This window comes from Canis lupus, chromosome 4 (genome assembly GCF_048164855.1).
Source record: "Canis lupus baileyi chromosome 4, mCanLup2.hap1, whole genome shotgun sequence".
Lineage (NCBI taxonomy): Eukaryota > Metazoa > Chordata > Mammalia > Carnivora > Canidae > Canis > Canis lupus.
The window spans coordinates 12,114,395-12,138,705 of NC_132841.1; the positions used below are offsets into that span (position 1 = coordinate 12,114,395).

At 33.3% G+C, this 24,311-nt stretch overlaps 1 protein-coding gene across 4 annotated transcripts in view; it reads left to right on the top strand.

Moving 5' to 3' along the window:
- PHYHIPL (phytanoyl-CoA 2-hydroxylase interacting protein like) overlaps nucleotides 1-24,311 on the top strand; it is an 81,466-nt gene that overhangs the window by 5,242 nt on the left and 51,913 nt on the right. Inside the window, exon 1 of one of the 4 annotated variants that reach the window (XM_072823169.1) lies at nucleotides 114-138. The exons of 2 other annotated variants lie outside the window; for them this stretch is intronic. The gene's annotated coding sequence lies outside the window, so the exon portion shown is untranslated. Of the gene's footprint in view, nucleotides 1-113; nucleotides 139-1,271; nucleotides 1,433-24,311 lie in introns of those variants that run through there. One more of the 4 variants, XM_072823168.1, reaches the window with a different exon arrangement.

Here is a 24,311-nt window from a genome sequence, read left to right on the forward strand (position 1 = left end):
TTGCTTTGTTGCCTGGGTAAGCTGGTCAGAAATTCACGCTAAAGAACACTATCTAGGCAACTTCGAAGTGAGGTTTTTTTATTGCTAATATTCTCTCCTGCCTCATTTAGGCCCACTCTTGATCTTTCCTTAACTGATGTGAGTATAGTTTACTAATTATTTTTATATATTATCCTGGGCTTCAGAAAAAATAGCAGCTATCTCTATCTGCAGTAAGGACAATCCTAGTTTCTGGTTTTCCTTCTCTGCCCTTTGTAAATGGCATTTTAGTTTTTCTGCACAGCATTTGCCTCTTTCTTAGGCTTATTTTACACTGCTGTTAAATTTCTCTGTAAGAATCTTTTTACTGTTATTTTAAATTCTGTTTTTTACTATTTTAAAGCATTTACCTTAGTCTTTAATGTCTCTTAATATATTTTATGATTAGTACACAGTAGTTAAATTGTCTTTTTAAGCATGTTGTATTTTATGCATGTTGTATTTTATGCGTGTTCATTTGATAAATAAAATCAGTATTTGTGGAAGACTTCTAACAGAAACATATTGACGCATTGAAGAGTTCTCTACAGGAAAAATAGGTAGACAGTATCAGCATGTTTTTTATGGAAAGATAGCACGTGGCAAGGGGTAAAAGAAATTGAGAAATAATTGTGAACTTTGTGATTGAATTTTCAAGGAATATGAGGAATGATAGTAATTTAAGGATTTTTAAGTCTAGGAAATCAGAAAAATCATTGAAAAAAAGGAGGAAAGGAAATAATATTTAGACGCCATGATAATTGTTTTTTATACCTTGAATTTTAGGCCTCAGTGGATATCCAGATATGTCTTAAACTCTTTTCCAGGGGTACTTCCTCCTCGCAGAAATCATATTCTCAGAGCAGTATGACATACTGCATGTTTCAACATGGATCCCCCCCCAAAAGAACCCACTTACATTCTTTTTAGACACTTGTTTTTCTTGATTCTCATTCTTCAAAGACTATTCATAGTCAAATGATAGTATGTTGAAAAACTAACCACTTGGTACTTTACAGAGGATTATAAAATAGATTTTTAAGTCACCTGCCTAAAGGTAGTTTTGAAGAGATAGGAGACTTTTCAGAGAGATTGAACATAAAAAGTAAAAGGAACATTTATGTTAAGACATTTAGAATCTAACATTAAGAGACTTCCTTGGAAACTGAAACACTTAGTGATTCCTCTTATGTTCTGGGGAAAGAGTTCTAGAATGAGAAAGAGAATTGTTCATAGAACTGTATATTCCACTGGGGATAGTAGAACCAGGTGGAAAAGGCAAGATTAGTGTTTGACTTCAGTTTTAGAATGACCTCTGATCAACTTTGTGTCTCACCCCTTAATGGAAAGGAGTGAATACATGCTGGAGAAGGCCAAGTTTGAACCCTAAAGATGAAATAAATCTACATTCCAGGTTTGTTAAAAAAAAAAATAGACAAAAAAAAATAGACAAGATCTCTGGATTTTGAAGTTACTCCATAGATGTGAGTTGAACAAAAAGCATCATAACTCTGAATTGTGTTAGTTTCATTCATGATATTGTAACTATTTGCACCAAGTTTGTTGTTCATTTTCAAAGGGCTTTTCTGTGGGAATTTTTGCTTATAAGCTGTTTGTTGTGATGGTTGTGGCAACTAGTGTAAATAAATCTTTTTGTTTTCTATAGCCTGTGGGAGTGTTACTATCTAATAATAGTATGAGAAACTTATAACTTCCCTGACATATGCACAAAAATTTTTCTAATATACTTACTTTGATTTTCTTGAAAAACAGGCTTTTACAAATTTAAATGTTGGTGAATCTGTCAGTCTTTAAAATTTTAAGAACTGAGAATAAATGCTAGCAAGAATGACAATTTTTAATACTACTAAATGATAGGTTGTTAATGATTGATTTTAAAGTTATACCTATGATATAGAAGAGACATTAAGTAAGTTAGTCTTTGGGCCAAATTGAAAACCTGCTACCAGTTTTTGTAAGTAAAATTTTATTAGAAGAGAACTATGCTCATTTGTTTATATATTATCTATGGCTGCTTTCTTACTACAAAGGGGAAGTAACTACTGTGACAGTAGACCAAGCTTAAAATACTTATTATCTGGTCTTTTACAGGAAATGTTTGCCAACTCCTAACATGGAGGGTTGAGAAAATTGATAAGGATTAATAAATTAATATTGAAAATATTGAGAGAAGAGTTTCTGAAAATTGTATAATCATTCTGTTTTTATATGTTACTGGGGTTTTGAGATACTGCAGTTCAGATAGAGAGCTATAGAAAGCTGGCTTCCTACAGATTCCAAAAATCTATACCTTATGCTATGTTCACCACAACTGTAGCTACCATCTGTCACCATACAATGCTATTAACAATACCATTAACTATATTTATACTCTTTGCTGTACCTTTCATCCCCATGACTTGTTCATTCCATAACTGGAAGCCTGTACCTCCTGCTCTTTTTAGCCATTTTGCCTATTCCTATACCCTCTTCCTCTCAGGCAACCATCAGTTCTCTGTATTTATGCATCTGTTTCTGCTTTTTGTTTGTTTTTTCATTTGTTTTGTTTTTCAAATTCCATGCATAAGTAAAATCATATAGTGTTTGCTTTCTCTGATTTATTTCACTGAGCACTATATCCTCTAGGCCCATCCATGTTGTAGCAAATGGCAGGATCTCATTCTTTTTTATGGCTGAATAATGTTCGTATATATACATATATATATTTTTTTCTAATATACTTACTTTGATTTTCTTGAAAAACAGTCTTATAAATTTAAATGTTGGTGAATCTGTCAGTCTTTAAAATTTTAAAAACTGAGGATAAATGCTAGCAAGAATGACAATTTTTAATACTACTAAATTTTATATATATATATATATATATATATATATATATATATACGCACACACGCACACACACACACATCTTCTTTGCCCAATCATCTGTTGATTAACACTTAAGTTGCTTCCATATCTTGGCTATTATTAATAATGCTACAGTAAACATAGGCGTGCATATATCTTTGAGTTAGTGTTTTTCTAAATTTTTATCAAAGTTTTTAAATTAACAAAGTATTTGTTTCTTTTGAAGCATTTATATCTTTCTTCAGGATAGCTGCCTAAGTTTGGCCTGGGAAATGAATTTTGAAATTTTCTATTCATAGTATTATAATTAGCTCAGAAGAATACCCCTTCAACTTAAGTGATGGTCTATATGTGATTACTTAAAATTATTTTGAAATATCTTACTATCTAGTTCTTATTAGTAAACTATTACTACTTAATGAAACTGGCAATAGCTTTTATAGGAGCTACCACTCCTGAAATTTTAAAAATTTTATCTACTTTCCTTAATACAGTTGTCTCATTATTTCTGAAAATTTAGTTGAGGATGAGTTAAAAAACTTAGACTTTAAAATTTTCTTCTCCACTGTGTGTTGTTTTATATTCTTAAATTTATCTGTTTGAGAAACTTCTACAAAAGTAAGTGGAGAGATCTGCCACATTCATATTCTCATCTACTTAAATTGCAAAGATTTTACATAATCTCAACATTTGAATTAATGAGCTATATGTGATGTGTAATTTTTATTCTTTGAATTTTCAGTCATGTACCAATGTTTTATTCCAGTTTTTTGATAACAGTTTACTAATTTAACATATTTGTTGCAATGTCAGAAATCTCAGAAAAAAAGCCAAAGTAAAAATCTGTTTTCTGTGACTAAACTAGAAGTGAGAGATTCAAAAAAAGGAGCTGTTGCTGATGGCTAAATTTGCTAAAGTGGAAGACTGGGTGTATTTTGACACCAGTAAATAAAGTAGCTTGTTGGTTGAAAGGAATGTGAAGAGTAGCCTTGATAACAAGCTATTAAATAAAACCTTTTCTGGACAAATTAGGTTTCAGATGCCTGTGCAATAATACCTAGCTGGAAATGACCAGAAAGAAGACTGCTAGAAATATCTATTTGTATTTCATAGGCAGGGATTTTGAAGATGAAGATGGTTTTCTGGTTTTTCATTGCTCCTTTTGTCAGGTGTTTCTTTACTTCATCCTATAATCAATTCTGAGGACTCATGTCAAATTGTTGAACTGCTCATTACAGTAAGTAAGTTTGAATGCTGGTGTCTTTTATTTGTGGTGTCTAAAAGGAGCATTTGAAAATTAATTACTTTTGATCTCATTAAATTTGGCTTGGATGTGGTTATTTGAGGTAGTTGATATGGAAGAGATACAATTGGCCTAAACTTTGTACTTGATAGATTTCTCCCCCTTATTTTGACTGGAAGGGAATTAAGTGTATGCTAATCTGTGTTTACTGTGGAAATGTACTGGGTTAATTTTCCCTCTTTGGCAACATAATCTGCAGTGCATAAAATAAATTAACTGCTGGAATTCAAATTAGCAGAAAAATAATGACACGGGAGCCCAAAGAAAAACTAAAATCTAAGGTATTTCTAAGGTTTTCATAGCGAATGTTTATTTCCAAGATTTTCTTTTGACTTTGAATCCACTAATTTTAATGTTTTCTAGGGTTTTGATTGAATGGCTAACCTAAGTAGGACATAGGCTGTGTGAGGGAATGTGTGTATGTGTATTTGCAGATTCTTTGTGTTTAAGCTTAGATAAATCTTCCTTTTCAATAAATATGGTTTTTGTGTAACTTTTTCAAGCTATGATAAGTCTGACTGTTTGAGCCTATTTTGTATTGTCTTCTTCTGGTGCAGTTTACTATACCCAATATTAATTGCCTTGAAGCTTGATATGGCTTCTTTCGTTGTTATTTTTAGTGATTTTTTTTTTTTTTTTTTTTTAAAGAGACAAACCTAATGACTGAAAGAACAGTGGTTCTGGAATTTGCTTTATGCAACTTGTTTTGCTAAAAGCTTTACTCATTCAGATTCTAGTAATACAATTTACACTAATAAAATTCAAGGTTGAAATAGTGTTAAATATTACAAATAAAATCTAACCATCTTTACCAGAATTTTTATTCTGCACCATATATTGCAGAGGTGTATCTTTATCTATATAAATATTTCTGAGACCTTCACAAATATTTCTAAAAACTTCTATGATCAACTATGAGCTTTTTCTTCACTGTACTTCATAATCATTTTTTATTTTCTTGCTTGTAGTATTAATAATTTATAATTTTAGTTTTCTGATATATAAAGTCCTCTTGGTTTCACTATATTAGTATTTTAATGAAAATCTTAAACATATTTACCTGGGTATTTAATGATACACAAATAATGTATGTTTGTATGTACTTATTTTCATTGGAGATTAAAATGCAGATATATACTGTCCTTTAAGAAAGCCTGACATGAAATCTAATTTTACAGAACACATTAATCAGGGAACAGTTATTTTCCCGAAAGTAGTGTTTCTCTGTCATATCCCTAGTATTCTTAATTATTTCCTGCAGAAGGATTTGACAGAAAGACAAAATGGTACTGAAAATTACATTTCAGTAATGCCAACTAAATTATCTTAAATAATGGTGTCTTAAATTACGTACAAAATTTTTGTGAGAGAAAATACATATTAGACACTAGAAATTCGAAGATTTTTAGCTTCATCTATTTTTAGGCCATTTCAAATGTAACTAAATTGTAATTGTGCTGACAAATTTCAAAATTTAGTGAGTTCTAATACTCTGAAAGTCTAACACTCTTAGAATGTTGTGCTCATTGTATTATTTACCTAGGAGTTTGTAAACTTGTCTGCCTTTCTATCAACGTTTCCTTATTTATTTTTCTTTTCTTTGAGCACACAGAACTCTTATGAAATGTTAAAAGCACTGTTTTTAAGTAAACATGACTCTTAAGAAAGCTAAATGTGATAGTATAAGAAAGCAGAAAAGAGAAAAAAAGATTTTACCCAGAATAGTTTTTGTCAGTTTAAAAAGTAGTTTTTGTAAAATATTTGCATTGAGTAATGTTATTTTAATAACAATATAAGGTATCGTAATTTATTTTGGTGCCAGAATTTACTTTAATTGCCTTTAAAATGACTTTTATTGTCTTCTATTATCGCTGAGGGTCTGCAAATAGCTTACTTTCATTTTTCCGTTGTACTGTACTACTTTTTATGGAGAAATTATGTTCTTTGCCTTTATAATGCAAGAACTTTCAAAAGTCTTATATAAATGCCAATGGTGGGATCCCTGGGTGGCGCAGCGGTTTGGTGCCTGCCTTTGGCCCAGGGCGCGATCCTGGTAGACCCGGGATCGAATCCCACGTCGGGCTCCCGGTGCATGGAGCCTGCTTCTCCCTCTGCCTGTGTCTCTGCGCCTCTCTCTCTCTCTGTGTGACTATCATAAATAAATAAAAATTAAAAAAAAATAAATGCCAATGGTATACTGTGTTTGAACCCCAGTGGGCACTTATGATAATCAATTAGGCCATGGAAGAAAGTAATAGAACTTCTATTAATATTTTCATTGAAGCTAAAATAAGAAAAGATAAGTAAATAATTTTTACACATAGATTAATACCATGTATATCAAACTGTCGTGTATACTGAATGTGCATGAGGTACCTTTATATAATTGGTATATGGAACTGAGAAATGAAAAATATTAGTGTTTCAAAAGACACTTATTGTTATACTTTCTCCATTCTGATGTACCCATTCTTTTGTGATCTTTTTCCAACTGTGACAGCCCTTTAAACCAGATATCTAAATCAAATTTAGAGTTGGCTGTTTAAATTGTTATATCATAAATTGTTGAGCCAAGATTATCAACATAAGAGCGGACATTCATATAAACCTTTTAGTAATAAGTTAAAATAAGCTATTTTAAAATAATACATATTTTATTTTGTTTGTTTGTTTTCTTTCCATAGTCTATAATGTTCATATTAGTATAGTAGTATGTATATATAATTTCTAAGGAATTGCTGTACTTATGTACACAGCATTTTTTTATTTAGAGGCACAAGATCAAAAGTTTAACAAACCTTTATTCATCATATTTTTATACATCGTGCTTTATACAACAAGGGATTCTATAATAAATGAATCCACCCAACATTCAAAGGTGGATATTATGATTATATCGCATAATTATGTGTTCTTTCCTTATCATCAAAAACAATTTCTTAAATATAATTTTTATTGAGGTATAAATGACTTAACATTATATTAGTTTCAGGTCTACAGGTAATGATTTGATATTTGTATATATTGCAAAATGATAGCCACAATAAGTCCAGTTAACATCCATCACCATATATAGTTCTATATTTTTTATCTCCTGATAAGAAATTTCAAGATCCCCATTCCTAGCTGCTTTCAGATATGCAGTTTAGTATTATTAACTATAGTCACCATGATGTACATTTCATTCCATGATTTATTCAGTTTATAACTGGAAATAAAAATTTTTTGATCCCTTTTACCCATTTTGCTACCCTCCCATCCCACTCTACCCCACTGCCTCAGACAACTATTATCTATCTCCATGATATTTTTTGTTTTTGCTTTTTAGATTCTACATGTAAGTCATTTGTTTTTCTCTGACTTATTTCACTTAGCGTTATGCCCTCAGTGTCTAACCTCAGTGTCTAACCTCAGTGTCTAACCAGTGGCAAGATTTCAGTTTTTTGCAGGTGAATAATATTCCATTGTTTGTGTATGTGTATATATATTCACAATAGAATTTGTGTTGGTATGTATACGTATATACACAATGTGTATGTATATATACCCAATATATATGTAATATATATTTATATTATATATGTATTACATTTTGTTTATCCATTGGGTTGTTTCCATGTCTTGGCTATCCTAATGCTGCAGTGAACATGGAGGTACAGTATGTTTTTGAATTAGTGTTTTTGTTTCTTCAGATGAATTCCCAGAAGTAGAATGCTGGATTCTATGTTACTTTTATTTTTAATTTTATTTGGATGAAAAATTTATTTTTCAATGTTTTCTAGAGTTATTATGTTGATCATCTTTTCATAGGTCTGTTGGCCACCTGTATATTTTTTGGAAAAAAGTCTATTCAGATATTCTGCCCAATTTTTTTTAAAGATTTTATTTATTTATTCATGAGACACACACAGAGAGAGAGAGAGAGAGAGAGGCAGAGACACAGGCAGAGGGAGAAGCAGGCTCCATGCAGGGAGCCTGTTGTGGGACTCAATCCCGGAACTCCAGGATCACGTCCTGGGCAGGCGCTAAACCGCTGAGCCACCCAGGGATCCCCTATTCTGCCCAATTTAATCAGATTGTTTTTTGCTACTGAGTGTGTGGGTTCTTATATATTTTGGATATTAGCCCCTTATCAGATATATGATTTGCAAACATTTTCTTTCATTCAATAGGTTCTGTTTGTTGTTGTGGATTTTTTCTTTGCTGTGCAGAAACTGTTTAGTTTGTTGTAGTCCCATTTGTTTATTTTTGACTTGTTGTCTTTGCTTTTAGTGTCAAATACAAAATATTTTTGTCAAGAAGCTTACTGCCTATGTTTTCTTTAGAGTTTTATGGTTTCAGGTTTTATGTTCAAGTATTTAATCCATTTTGAATTAAATTTTGTGTATGATATGATAGTGATCTTGTTTCATTGTTTTGCATGTGACTATCCCAATTTTTCCAACACTTTACTAAAGAGGCTGTCCTTTCCTTGTTGTATATTCTTGGTTCCTTTGTCACAAATTAATTGACCGTATATGTGTGAGTTTTTTGCCTTCTATTCTGTTCTATTGAGTTATGTGTATTTGTGCCAATACCATATTGTTTTGATGATTATAGCTTTGAAATAATAGTTTGAAATCAGGAAGTATGATGCCTCCAGCTTTGTTATCAAGATTTTTTGGTTATTTGGAATATTTTTTGGTTCTATACAAATTTAAGAATCATTTGTTTTATTTCTATAAAAAAATGCCATTGGAATTTTGATAAGGTATGCATTGAACCTACAGATTGCTTTGAGGAATACAAACATTTAAACAATTTTAGATCTTTTAATCCATGAGGATAGAAAATCTTTCAATTTATTTGTGTCTTCCATTTCTTTCATTAGTGTTTTATAGAATTAAGCATAAGATACCTAACCTTCATGGTTCAGTTTATCTCTAGGTATTTTATTCTTTTTGAGCAACTGTATCTTAATTGTTTCTTAATTTCTCTTTCTGCTAGCTTGTTATTAGCATATAGAAATGCAATAGACTTTGCATTTTCATCCTGCAACTTTACTGAATTTATTTAGTTCTAACAGTTTGTTTTTTTTTAATGAAATCTAACATTTTCTTTATCAAGTGATCTGAAAATAGTGACAGTTTTACTTATTCCTTTCCGGTTTAGATGCCTTTTATTTCTTTTTCTTGACCTCCAATACTATTTCGAGTAAAAATGGTGAGAATAGGCTTCCTTTTGTTGTTCCCAATCTCAGAGGAAAAGCTTTCATCTTTTCTCTGTTGAGTATGATGTTAGCTCTGAGTTTGTCATATATGGCCTTTATTATGTTGAGATACAGACCCTGTATTCCTACAGTTGAGCATTTTGTCATTAATGAATGTTGAATTTTGTGAAATACTTTTTCTCTATGTGTGAGATGATCATATGGTTTTTATCATTTGTTTTGTAAATGTTGTATATCATATTAATTCACTTTTGGAATAAATCCCACTTAATCTCTGCATATGATTACTTTTAATGTATTATTGAATCTGGTTTGCTAATATTCTGTTGAGGATTTTTCATGTATGTTCATTAGGGATATTGGTCTGCAATTTCCTTTGCTTGTGGCATACTTACCTGGTTCTGGTATAAGAGTAATGCAGACCTTGTAAGATGAGCTTAGAAGTCTCTCCTATTTTTTTTGGAAGAGTTTGAGAATTAGTATTAATTTTTCTTTGAATGTTTGATAGAATGTACCAGTGAAGCTTCTGGTCCTAGACTTTAATTTGTTGGGAAGTTTTTTGATTACTGATTCAATCTCTTTACTAATAATTGCTCTGCTTAGATTTTTTTAGTTCTCATGATTCAGTATTCGTAAGTTACATGTTTCTAGAAATGTATCCATTTCTTCTAGGTTGTCCAATTTGTTGGCATATAATTTTTACTAAAAGTCTCCTAAGGGGATCCCCAGGTGGCGCAGCGGTTTGGCGCCTGCCTTTGGCCCGGGGTGCGATCCTGGAGACCTGGGATCGAATCCCACGTCGGGCTCCCGGTGCATGGAGCCTGCTTCTCCCTCTGCCTGTGTCTCTGCCTCTCTCTCTCTCTCTCTCTCTGTGACTACCATAAATAAATAAAAAAATTAAAAATAAAAAAAAAAAGTCTCCTAAGGTCGTTTATCATTCTGTGGTATCAGTCATAACATCTTTTTCATTTTTCATTTTATTTTTGTTCTTTCTTTTTCTTGGTGAGTCTAGCTAAAGGTTTGTCAGTTTTGTTTATCTTATCAGTGAACAGCTTTAAGTTTCATTGATCTTTTCTATTGTCTTTTTAATCTCTTTTTACTTATTCCTGCCCTAATCTTTATTTCCTTCCTTTTACTAACTTTTGTCTTCATTTGTTCTTGTTTTTCTAGTTTTTTGGGTTGTTAGGTTATTTATTTGAAATTTCTCTTGTTTATTGATTTGGACATTTATCACTATGAACTTAACTCTTGTAACTGCTTTTGCTACATCCAGTAAGTTTTGTATATATTTCCATTTTCATTTGTCTCAAGGTATTTTTTTTTAATTTCTATTTTGAATTCTTCTTTGTTTCATTGGAAGTTCAGTAACATGTTGTTTAATATCCACATACTTTTGAACTTCTGTTTTCTTGTAATTGATTTCTAATTTTATATCATTGTGGTCAGAAAAGATACTTGACACAGTTTCAGTCCTCTGAAATTTATTAAGACTTTTTGTGGCCTAACATGATTTATTCTGAAGAATATTCCATGTGCACTTCATAAGAATATGTATTCTGTTGCTTTCAAATGGCATGTTTATACAAAACAGATGTGTACAACATTCTGTTAAGTAAGTCTACCTGGTCTAACATATTGTTTAAGCTCAGTGTTTCCTTATTGATTTTCTGTCTGGATGATCTATCTATTGATGTCAGTGGTATATGAATTCCCTTACTATTATTGTATTGCTGTGTATTGGTTCTTGCTTTATATATTTTGATGCTCCTGTGTTTGATGCATACATATTTACAAATGTTATATATCCTTGTTGGATTGAACTCTATTTTATGTAATGCCTTTGTGTGTTTACTATTACAGCCTAGTTTTGAAATCTATTTTGTCTGATCTAAGTGTAGCTACCCTAAGTTTTTAGTTTCTATTTGCATGGAATATCTTTTTCCATCCTTTCACTTTCCCCTTTTATCTTGCAGTTTCTGTCAAGAAATCTTCTGCTAGCCTTAGGCATTTTCCTTTTTAAGTTACTATCTTCTTTTGTCTTGCTGCTTTTAAAATTTTTTCTTTATCAAGAAAAAATATATTTATATGTTGTCTATTTATATTTAGTTGTGGAGTTTGTTCTGCCAGGCTTCAGATTGCTCTCCAATTTATTTAGATGTGGATGGTTATCTAGTTGTAAATGTTTGTTGGTGCCCTTACATCTGAAATGAGTCTCTTGTAGGCTGCATATAGATGAGTCTTATTTGTTTTATCAATTCAGTCATTTTATGTCTTTTGATAGAAGGATTTAGTCTATTTACATTTAAAGTGATTATTGATAGGTATTTACTTATTGCCATTTTATTAATTGTTTTCTTCATGTTTTATAGTTCTCTCTGTTCCTTTCTTTTGTTCTCTTCCTTTATGGTTTCATGACTATCTTTAGTGGTATGCTTACATTCCTTTCTCTGTATCTTTTGTGTATCTAATACAGATTTTTTTCCTTTATGGCTACTCTGAGACTTACATATAACAACTTAAATGTGTAACCACATTTTTAATGCCAACTTAAGTTTGAACACATTCTTAAGCTCCATATTTTAACTCTCCCACTCACATTTTATGTTTTTGATGTAATATTTTACATCATTTTATCTTATGTATTCCTTAAATAATTACTGTAGTGGTTGGTTTTACTACTTTTGTCTTTTAACTTTCATTCTAGCTTTATAAGTGGTGGATCCACTGTCTTTACTATATATTTAATTACCTTTGCCAGTGAGATTTATACTTTCATACGTTTTCTTCTTACTAACTAGTGACCTTTCTTTTCAGGTTAAAAAAGTCCATGTAATGTTTCTTGTAAGGCCAGTTTCCTGGTGATGAGCTCCTTCAGCTTTTGTTTGTCTGGAAAAGTCTTTATCTCTCTAATTCCTAATGATAACTTGCTGAATAGAGTATTCTTGGTTGGAAGTTCTTTCTTCAGGACTTTGAATAAATCATGATACTTCTGGCTTGTAAAATTTCTGCTAAAAAATCAGCTAATAGTCTAATGGAGATTTCCTGTGTAAAAACTCTTCTTCTCTTCTCTTAATGCTTTTAAGATTTTTTTCCTTTTAAAAAAAACTTTTGAATTTTAATTATAATGTATTTTGGTGTGGGTCTTTTTGAAACTCTCTGGGATTTCTGTATCAGGAGTTTGATTTCCTTTCTTAAGTTAAGGAAGTTTTCAGCTATTATTTCTTCAAATGAGTTTTCAGCCCCTTACTCTTTCTCTTCTTCTTCTGGAACCCATATATTAAATACTAGTCCATTTGATGTTGTCCTTAAGTCTCTTAGTTATTTTCACTTTTTTTTTCTTTTTTTCCTTTTTGCTTTTGTATTTGGGTGATTTCTGCTACCCCATCCTCAAGTTCACTGATCTCTTTTTCTACTTTATCTAGTCTGCTGTTGAACTCCCTTCCCCCAGTGTATTTTTCAGTTAAGTATTTTCAGCTCTATGACTTCTGTTTTGTACTCTTCTATATTTTTCTATATCTTTGTTGAACTTCTCAATGTGTTCATTCTTCTCCTGAGGTTCATGAATATCTTTGTGACCATTAATTTGAACTCCTTACTGGGTACATTACATATCTCTATTTCATTAACTTTTCCCCCCTGAGGTCTCATTTAATTCTTTCATTTGGAGCATATTCTTCAGTTTCTTCATTTTGTTTGACTCTCTGTGTTGGTTGCTGTAAAATGAATGAAACAGCCGCATCTTCTAGTCTTGTTAGAGTGGCCTCATATATGAGATTAATTTTTTTAAAGATTGTATTTATTTATTTGAGAGAGAAAGAGAGAGGGAAAGCAGGAGAAGGGGGAAGGCCAGAGGAGAGGGAGAAGTAAGCTCATGTCCCAGCAGGACATGGGACTTGATCCCAGGACCCCAAGTTCATGAACTGAGCTGAAGGCAGACATTTAACTGACTGAGCCACTCAGGCACAGGTAGGAGATTATTATTATTTATTTTTGTTCAACCCTGCCCGACTTCTTGGTTTCTCTCAAAAATTTGTGATTGTCCAAACAGCCTGTCTTCTTTTTAATGCTTCCTTGTAGTTGAGGGTATGCCAAGACCTGTCAGTGTCCCAAAGGGGAGCATCTCAGTCAGCACTTAGATTCAGGCTGATTGGAAGCTAGACCCTCATACAGCAGCTTTTAAAGTACACAAATATATACAGTTCTGTGGAATCACAAGCTTAAACCCCAGTGGCCTCCAGAGTCAGATAGATAATATGGAGGTGTCCTCTCAGTGACAGTTGCAAAAAATTCGTGCTTCCGAAAGAGTGCAAAAACTCTTTCCTGGGAGATACTGGTAAGGTATAGCAGAGCAGAGTGAGAGAGCAAAGATGATATCCACTGGCTTGTGTTCACTGAGAACACCTGCATAGGTCCCTGTTGTGTGCCAAAGCTGAAGCCTGCCCCTCAGGCCAAAACTCTAGGACAAGCTAATTGGCCTCTTTAACAGAAAGACTGGGGTATGTTTTAGTGTGCTGTCTTTGCAGTGCCTTGGGGGTGGTAGCTCACCAACAACTGTCTCTGATTGGTATAGTTCTATAGAACTCAAGGACACAAGCCTTGCCTGGCTACCAAAGGCAGGCAGATAAGTTAGGGGAATCCTCTGGGTGGCAACTACAAAAACTAGGTACCAGATGTGGCAATCATGGTACCAGATACATGTAAAAGTTTTCCTCTGGGAAATACTGGCAGTCTAGAGTGTAGCCAGGGGAGAGTAGAGACAATGAGATCACTAGGTCACACCTAGTCAGCCCTTAGGTGTGTGTTTAATTAGAAATCTGCCCCTCAGTGCTCATTACCCAGTTACCCCATCCCCCCATGGGCACTAAGAAGGGCACTTGACAGGATGAGCAGCGGGTGTTTGTTATACTGTAGTTGATGAATTTAAATAAAATATTTTTTAAAAAAGAAAAATCTGCCCCTCAGACTGCATTTATGATGATAAGCTAAAAGAACACTTTCAATGAAAGATTGAGCTGCTGTGTCTTTTGACTCTTCTTTTTGGGTTACAGTCCTATAGGACCCACAGGCGAAAGTTCCACTGGCCACTAGGGCCAGAAAATGTATAGGTTTATGCATATAGGGTGCCAGATAGCCTATCTTATTTTTAACACCTCCCTGTAGTTGAGGGTGCCACAAACATTGGGGTGCCATATGAAAAAGTATAATACGCTTTTTTTGGAGGGAGATACTGGTAAGCTGGAACAAGGCATCAAGAGGGCACAAATATTGTGTCTACCAGCTTCCTTTCCTTGAAAACACCTCCATAGCCTCCTAGTTGTATGCCAAACCAGAAGTCTGCTCCTTAGGCCAAAGCTCTTGGATAAGCAAATAGGCTTCTTTCACAGAAAGGCTGGGCTTGGGGGTTGGGGGGGGGGGTCAGTTTGCTGTCTGTGCCATGCCCTGGGGGTGGTAGTCTGCCAAGGACTATCTCGCTGTTAACAGTCCCATGGGACCCAGAATTGCGGCCCTCAACTCTGATCTCCAGAACCAGGCAATCAAGTAGTGTCCTCTCGGCAGAACTTGCCAAAATCAGATACATGTAATAATTCCCCCATTGGGAGATAGTGGCACTCTGGAACAGCAGAGGGAAAATGCAAAGATGGCACCCACCAACCAGAATTAGGCATAAGGAGAATGTATAGATGTCACCTTCCTGGAAAAAGGAAAAGAAAAAACATGGTGCTTACCAGCTAGTATGTGAAGATAGTGTCTTCTGGGTAGAATGAGACATAAGGGAGAGCATATAGATGGTATCTGCAGGGGGAAAAAAAGGAAAAAATGAAAAGAAGAAAGCTTATTAGCATTAAAAAAAATGGCACCCACTGGCTAGAGGGAGGTAGAAGAAGAGTATGAAGATGTGCTTTCCAGTTAGGAGGACCCTAGATATGTACTAAATTAGATTTCTGCCTCTCAGGCCAACACTTTAAGATTAGCAAATGAGCCTCATTTACCTAAAGTCTGAGTGCTTGCTTATTGGCTACCGTTGTGCTGAGCCATTGGGATTTTAGGTGAGATTGTGTCCTAGTCTCTCCCACCTGCCTCAATATGGGCCTTCTCTCCTTTGCCTGATGCATATGAGTCACTCAGACCATTTTTTAGGTTCTTTTTTCCCTGAGGAATTTGTTCCATATTTAGCTGCAAATTTGGTGTATCTCTAGGTGGAAGTAAGCTTTGTATACTTATATGTTGCTATCTTTAACTGGAACTTTAATTTTTTTTAAACATAATTCTGTATGAAGCAAGTTAGATGAATCCCCTGGGTAAAAAAAAAAAAAAAAAATCTTTACTCACATATTTGAAATCTTAGGTTAGGTACTTGTCAAAGATCTAAAGCAATGCCACAAATTTAGAAACATCTTAATATATACTACTCCCAATAATGGTCCTCCCGTTTTCCAAAAGATATTCTCATTATCTTCCCAACTTTCTAGGCGTTGACCTTTAAAGGCATTCTACATATAAAATCTTAAGATAATATCCTTTGAATTCTTTCTCTTCATTGGTTCATTCTGACTTTATCTCATAACTTTATAACTGAATATTTTATGAATCTATATCACTAGCCTCTCTTTCCTGCAATCATATCTTATTCTTGCTCTCAAAATACCCTTTTGACAATAGGTTTTCAGTATCTGTCTGCCGAGGAACCCTAATTCAAGTGCTGTGTATTGGCAAACTTTCATGAAGCTTATTGCAACCTTCCTTCTTTTAGTCACTTAGTTTTGACATCTGTCACCCCATTATTCACCAAGCTTACCTGTCTGACTAGTCAGCTGTACTATTATTTTCCTCTAAAGTCCATATGTTCTCCTTTTAAAATCTCACCAAGTATGAAGTGAGCTACTTTATCAAGTACAAATTGTTGTACCACACTGCTAAGGCCAGCATTCCTTACTTTTACTCTTCTCTTTCAATTTACCCACGTCTTCCTTTATTCTGGCTATGCTATCAATTTTATTTTTTGTCTTTTGCTTAATGCTTCCTACTCCTCTAGGATTATATACACTGAATCCCACAACAGTTCAAGGGCCTGCCTTTGTTTAAATTCTCCTTAAAACACAGTTAACCCTTCTTTTAATTTTATTCTATTTCCAGAATTTTTTGGTGTTCCTCTTGCACATTTTTTATAATTTTTACTTTTTGCCTATCCCAGGTCACATATAGTTGCATTTGTGTGTTTCCGTTCCTAAGTACTCAGGGCTAATACTTTATGCCTGGGGCTTGATTTGCATTTGTGCTCTCTTGTGGGATGCAACAGAGGAAGAGTGGGCATAGGAAGAAAAATTGAATCTATGTAATATCTGCCTTCTCATTTTTGTAGATGCTAGCCCTTCCTTGGTCCTATTTGGCTATAATATGATGATTTTAAGGAATCAAAATGTCATAAAGCCTTCCCCATTCCCGTTTCAGTCTTTCAGTAATGAGATTTGAAAAACTTATTAATGATTTATCAAAATTATAAATTGAAAATATTGAAAAGAAATCTGGGCCTTGATTTTTTAAAGTTATAAATATATTTGAAACTTTATTTAAATATTAAAGGCTTGTCATTTATTTTTTATTCATCTAACAGAAATATGTAAGAAGGTCTTCTGACTTGTGGAGGGTGGAGAGAGTCAGGGAAGTAAAGTGAGATAACTTGAAGGATGAATAGAGATTAGGAAAGCAAAATAGGAAGGCAAAAGTCCCTAGAAATAGTGGTAGGAAGGGGAAAAGAGATAGGGAGATAGGCAGTAATACTCCAGGTATAAGGGATCACTCCAACACAGGCCTAGTGTGCATTGAGAATGAGAATGGAAGTTAGCAGAGATTAGGCCAGAGAGAAAAATATGCCAGATCTTGAAGGGCCAATTTAAAAATTTATCCTATGTTAACCTTATCATATGGTTAGCAAAGGAAGGATTTAAAGAATCCAAGTAGCATTGTCTTCACATGAGTGGTTAAGAGGTGAATTTAAGCAACTATTGTTCAAATAATTAAAACCAAAATAACTTTTGCTTAACAACTTGGGTAATTTAGGGGTGTGTGTATGTGTGTGTGTGTGTGTGTGTGTGTGTGTGTGTGTGTGTTTTCCGAATTCTACCTACTTTTATACCATTTTTGAATTTTTATTGCTTAAGTAGTGTTACATTTTATAACTAGAATTAAGGAAAAAGACTCTTAGAGCTAGAGAATACCTTAACAGTTATCTGTTTCAAACTTTCCATTTTTCAGATGTGAAAATCAAGGATTATTGAAGTTAAATACCCCCTCTAATGTTATATAGCTAGTAAATAACAGAGTCAGGACTTGTATAAGCTTTGTGTAATTCCAATAACATATATTATCCTACAACATAAAATCAGTAATAGATATACTTCAGATAGGATATTTTCAAATTGATTGTTAATATATTTTATTTTGCAATTTATACTGTGTATATATAATTTGTACATATAATAGTAAAGGTCACATCAACATAAACTGCAATACATATATCTCAACTTTTGTAGAATGTAGAGATTACTAAATCATAGATCATGGTAAATTGCTCAGTTAGCTGAGTATACAAGAATTCCTTTCCATTGACAAGAAGAGAACAAAAGAGGCTTAATGGTTTCATCGTTGTTATAGAACTCTGTATCAATTTGACCTTGATATAGCCAAATGAAAAGTAGCCAATGAAAAGTATTCATTTGGCTATAGAATATATAGGGTTTATAGAATGTATATAGAGTTTAGGCTAATAAACCAAGTTTCTGAGAAACTATAAAAAGAGCTATCAGAAAGGAAAACAAGTTATAAAATATGTTTTCAGGATAAACAAATACTAAATATAAAATGTTCTATCTTGCTAGGAGATTAGACCTTAAATTAGCATTAAATATTATGAAAATTGATGACTGCACTGCTATTTAAATTATATGTTACTATTAGGGTACACAGTATAATTTGAAGGGACAGTTTATAACCATTCTAAATAGTCTAAGTGGTTATGATGTTAAAAGTCATATTTTATTATATTGTGAGTTTAGGTGTGATGACTTTTACCAGATCCCTTTTTTATGGGTGCTCTGAATTTTCCATCAGTCAAATGAAAATTCATTTAAAAAGAGAGAGAAAAGAAGAAGGAAGAGGAGTATCATTAGTTTCAAAGCCCTTGGATTAGTGCACATTTAATTTGGTTCCATTTCTGCATCAGCCAGGAAAACTCAAGGACCAGATTCTCGCTTTGTGCAGATTTTTTTCTCTTTTGAGTGTGTATCATCTGTATAACTTTTTAATTGGCTTTTAATCTGAGATTTATTTTACTTAGCATATTAAATATTGCCAACCTTACTTGGGGGGAGTTCCATCTCCTGTATGCTGTAGTCATGTTTTTATACTTTCATTTTCTTCATTAATGCATTTATTATTTATTCAACAAATATTTTTTAGGGCCAAGAATTCAAATAGAGTCAGTAGAAAGGAATCTCATAAAGTTATTAAAAGAACATAAAGTCAGTACACTTAAAGTTAGACTACGAGAAATGTCCCAGTACTTTGTAGACATTTGATTCACGCCATCCTGATGGAGCAGCTCTATTTTGGGGTTGTGACATTCTAAGTAGCTATCTTTCATGAATTCAAGAGTATGCAGTGTTGGCCATAGGACCAAAAAGGAAGTAGTTGACCCATGTATTTCCAAAGAAGAATTTTCTGTGATTTTTTTTCTAATTTCAACATTATGTTCTGCTCACTAACCATAATAAGATTTTTCAGTTGCTCATATTATGAATATTTCTTCATTTTATTCTTTAAAGTCCTTAATAAGGTTACCTATTTTGTCAGTTCACCATGGAGAGCATATTTGTGAATTTTCCTGTCTTGTCACGCATTTATTGTCATACCCACTGCTGAAAGAATGGTACAACATTCCAGTTATCCATATGCTAGAGATTTGCAGAGTTTAATTGGTAACCTGTGTCCGTAATTTTACTCCAGCTAATTTTTTTCAGGCAGAGAGAGAAGCCATACTTACAGCATGAATTCTGGAGTGACAACAGCAACAATAAAGCTTGAATTAGTATTAATTATAGGCCTGAGTCTGATAATCCTTCTGGATTTCATTACTTAAGTTCCTTAATAACTACATTTAAGTCTGGCTCTTGTCCAGTCACTGGTAACAATTCTATATTTTAAGAACAGATACTATAAGGAAATCAGGGTCAGGGTTTTATGACCTTAGCATCAACCCATTCTTGGCATTACTTTGTTTTAGTACATTGATTCTAGTAATTAAGTTCTTGCTTTGACCTTTTTAATCAAGTCCTTTCTTATATCTATCTCTAATAGTTGAATCCTTGTGCTTTCATTTATAAATGAATCTATGCTTTGTTTATTGGACATTATCCTAGTTGCTTCTAGCCTAGGTTGCTATATTAAATACTAGGATTTTGCCTTTCATGATTTCTTAAAGGTAGAATTCTATAACTTTCTGTTAGGCCTTTCTGGTGCAACAGCATGATCACCTGTACCTTGCCTACTATTAAATTACTTCCTCCTCATTCTGTGTCTCACTTTCCTTATTGAATGAGACTTCAGCTGTTTGTAGACTGACAAATGTCTTTGATAGTTTGTCTGGGTTACCTCTCCCTGCTATTTAGAATTTCCCTGATTGACATCTCTACTTCTATGGCCTGTCTAATCTCTGGGTCTCTGCATACTATCTATAGTGTAACCCATCTTTAATCTAACAGAGTTTCTGTTTTCACGGCAGTTATTTGAAAATTCTATGTAAAGATTGAATAGTTCTGGGAGTCCAGGGGACTAACCAGTCCTGGTGAATACAACTCTATGTTGTATTTAGGTTTAGAAACATTCAAAACTACATTTATACTCATATAAACCTATATACTGCATAGAGGAGGCAGAAAATTATAAAAGCTACTAAGTAACTAAAAACTGGTCTGGGTTCATTTTTTGTTGTATTGTAATAGGTTTTTTAGTGGTTTCTGAAGAACTAAATCAAAAGAGACATAAAAGGATAAAAACACCTGTTTGTGGCAAATTATTACATTTTCAGTGATTAACCATAAGTGCAGTTTATCTCCTATACTAGTCAAATTTTATGACCTTTCAAAATTATGAAAAAATAACATGATTTATTAACAGATTAGTTAACATTTTGATACGGGACAGCTGGTTCTTGTCTCACAGAGTCGAAGAATGAATCTTGTGGACAACAGAGAGCGAGCAAAGCGATAGAAGTTTATTAAGCAGAGATACAGAGAAAGCTCTCAAAACTGAGAGGGGTCCGGACGGGGTTGCCACTGAGGGCTTTTATGGTCTGTCTTTTTTAGGAAACTGAGCAGGGAACTTGGTAAAATTCTTGTCAACATCAGGGTAGGTGTCTAGAACAAACATGGTGGACTTGTAAACTATCATAGTAACAAACAAGATGTTTTTGTAATTATCATAAGCCCAAAGTGTTCCCTTCTCTCAGGTTAATATCTCCTCCGTAATATTTCTCTACATCTGGGATTTCAGGTAGCCCATGGCCTTGAGATTCTTGTGCCATCTTGGTTTGAGCAGGGACTATTGGTAACACCTTAATGACCTATTTCTGTGATTTCTTAGTAGCCATTAAAGGGAGATACTCCCTAACATTTTGGAGCTAAGGATTCAGGTTTATTTTTTTTCTATTTTTACTGTCTCATCTCTATTTTCTTGGGATGGGTAGGAGCCTGACTCTGGGGCCTTTCCCTTATCTTTCCCTTCCTAGCCTCATCTGCCCCTAACTTGTTCCTATATCAATTTCACATAGCTAAAGATGGGCTTCTCTATTAAAATACAGCAAGAAAGTCTTTTTCTCACTGAACCATCAGCTAACACAACAGAGATCTTTTACTTAAAGAATAGGGCATAGCTAAACATACCTTCTTGAATAACACAAATAGATCTTTTATTTAGTTCATCAAGTATAAATTTAGCTGCCTTAGAGCATAGCATCTGAATAAACCAAAATACTTTTTAGATCAATTGATCAATTTGTTCACAGTTGGTCTTTAAATAAAAACTTATTCCTTTCTTAAAATTAAATTTATATTTCTGATTTTATATTTCCTTTTTTCAAAGAAGGGGCTTGTATTATTGTTTTTATACAAGTAAAACCAAACAGTGATTTAAATATATACCCTAAGTAGCTATGAGCTCTGTAGTTTATGGGCTTTTATATGCTCAGTTTAATACTTTAGATTATGTGGTAGATAATCTGTATGCATTCCAAATGGTACAGTGATTTTCTAAATGCAGATTTTATCTGCTTGTCAAATTGTTCATGATATATAGTAAAATTATGATAGATTATAATTCAGTTAATGGTTCTGTTTGATTTTATTAGAAACCATATTGTCCATATCACTTTTAAGGCAATAGTTGATAATCTTTTATTCATATTTATCTATAAACTCATATTGTAAACTTTAAAAATTAATTGGTAGCCATACTTCTGTAAAGTATAGCATTTGGTTAATAATTTGTAGAAAACTTTTCAGATTGTATAGTAAGGTTCTAAGTCTATTTGGATGAAAGAGCTTATTTTTTAAAAAAGAAAAGATAATCTCATGTCCTCCTTGTCCTTTTTTTAGTCTGCCGAAATGATTTTTCTAACACAAAAATCTGATCATGTCATTTACTACTCAGAATTATCCAATGGTTTATTTTCTATATTGTTAAATATTAACTCTAACATAAACAAATCAAACTGTGATTTGACCTTTGTCTCCTAATCCATCCTTGTTTCCTGCCATTTCTCCTACCTTTTTCTAATCAAATCATTCTACTTGCTTTGCCTTTAGCATCTCTTGCTGTCAAGCCTCAGGATATTTCTAGAAAAATAATATTTAAAAGATAGCTTTAAATGTTAAGATAACCAACTGTGGGTATGTTTACTCTCTGAAATGAAAAATATAACAATAATGAGGTGATAAGAAGCTCGTGGTTAGTGATACATATTAGGAGTCAGTTACTAGAGATGGTAGTGAAAATTCTGGTAATTACAGTCAGGGACAGGAGTTTAGCCAGAGAATGAAGAGTTGAGACCCAAAGGCAGCTCTTTGGGAAAATTCACTATTGAATTCTGGGAGAAAATTCATGTTGTATAATCTAGGGTTCTTGGCTGCAAACAGTCAAAACTACCTTGATTAAAAACAAAACAAAACAAAATATATGGGAAAATTTTGAAGTAAGTGTTAAAGCTGGAGGATCTATGTTGGGTAGAAAACAAAAGGTATAACACAGCTAAGATTCCGCCGTAAAAATAGTCTACTTTAGGTACTAGCACTAGTGCCATTGCCAGCAGATGCTCTCAGCCATTGTCACTGACTCCTCTGCCACTAAATCTCCTATTATGAGTCTGGACTCTTAATAAATGTTTGTATTTCTGATCTATGAGGAAAAAGATGGATCATTCAATAAATGGTATGGGGACAACTAGTAGCCATCAGGATTAAAAAAAATAAAATGGATTCTTATTCTGCACCATAAATTCATATCAAAGTTTTAGTGTTTAAAGTATGAAACCATACAAGGAGTAAAGTACAAGGAGAAGACATGAATGAATACATACTTGTGGAATGCAGAAGATGCTCAGGGAATGACACAAAACAAAGAAACCATGATAAGAATGACTGATAAATTTTACTGCAATAAAAGAAAAGAAAAAAAAAAGTCCCTAAAATTTAAATTAGAGTCAAATTGAACATCAAAATGTATTTTAACTGGTGATATAATCAGAGAGGAAGTATTTCAAGTGACTTGAAAACACAGCAGTTAGCCTGTACATCCCCAGTGATGTATACCTTACAGAAAAAAGAACTAAAACCAAGAAAGCTTAAAACTGTTCAAGAAATTATATTGTTAGCAATAATGTTAGTATTGTTATTCTGAGACTGTCATGTGTGGATTGTGAGATTTTAAAAATGAGTAAATACGTAGTATTCTAATTTTATCATCCTTGATCCCCTGAGAACCAGGCATAGGAGAAAGGAAATATGAATATGAGATGAGTTGAATTAAAACCCTGTAGAACTGAATTTGAATTAGAAGTATCAGTAGAACACATGATGATTTTTCTCTTCAAAAATAAAACTAATTATTTCCTAGCTCTGTTAAATGAAAAGTCCTGGAAACAAAGATCAATCCAGTAGGAACAAACATCCTTGGTGCCAAGTTATGGTCTTGAAATAACATTTTCCATGAAAAACAACCAGTGATCTTTGAAAAGAGTGGTTGAGGGGTGCTTGAGTGGCTCAGTCAGTTAAGTGTCTGCGTTTGGGATCAAGCCCCATGTCAGGCTCCCTGCTTCTGCCTCTGCCTCTGTTGTTCCCCCTGCTTGTACTCTCTGGCTTTCTCTTCCCTCTACCCCCCCAACCCGCTCCAGATAAATAAATTAAATCTTTTTAAAAAAGAATTGTTGATTTCAAATCTGGAAAGAGCAGATAACAAGTCCAGGTATATAGAATATTCTGGAAGGGTACACAGAAACACTGATAATAATGGAATAGACTAGTTTCCTGACTTAAGCATTGATGTGTATTCAATACATATTTAGTTTTTTTGGACACTGTGGAACTCTTGGTGATAAAATACATATGACCCCTGTATTCATAGATCTTTTGGTCTAGTGGGAAAAACATTAAATATATAAATAAATAGAAATTATGGAAATATTGCAAAGAAAATAAGGAAAATTTGGAGAATATGATTAATCAAGAGATAAACATACTGTTAGGTAGAATAGTCACAGAAGGTTTCTCAGGGGTAATATTTAAACTGAGACCTGTAGGAAGAGGAGTATCTTTTAAAGAACTGGAGGTAAAGCATTATAAGGCAGAGGAAGCAAGCAGCCTTCAG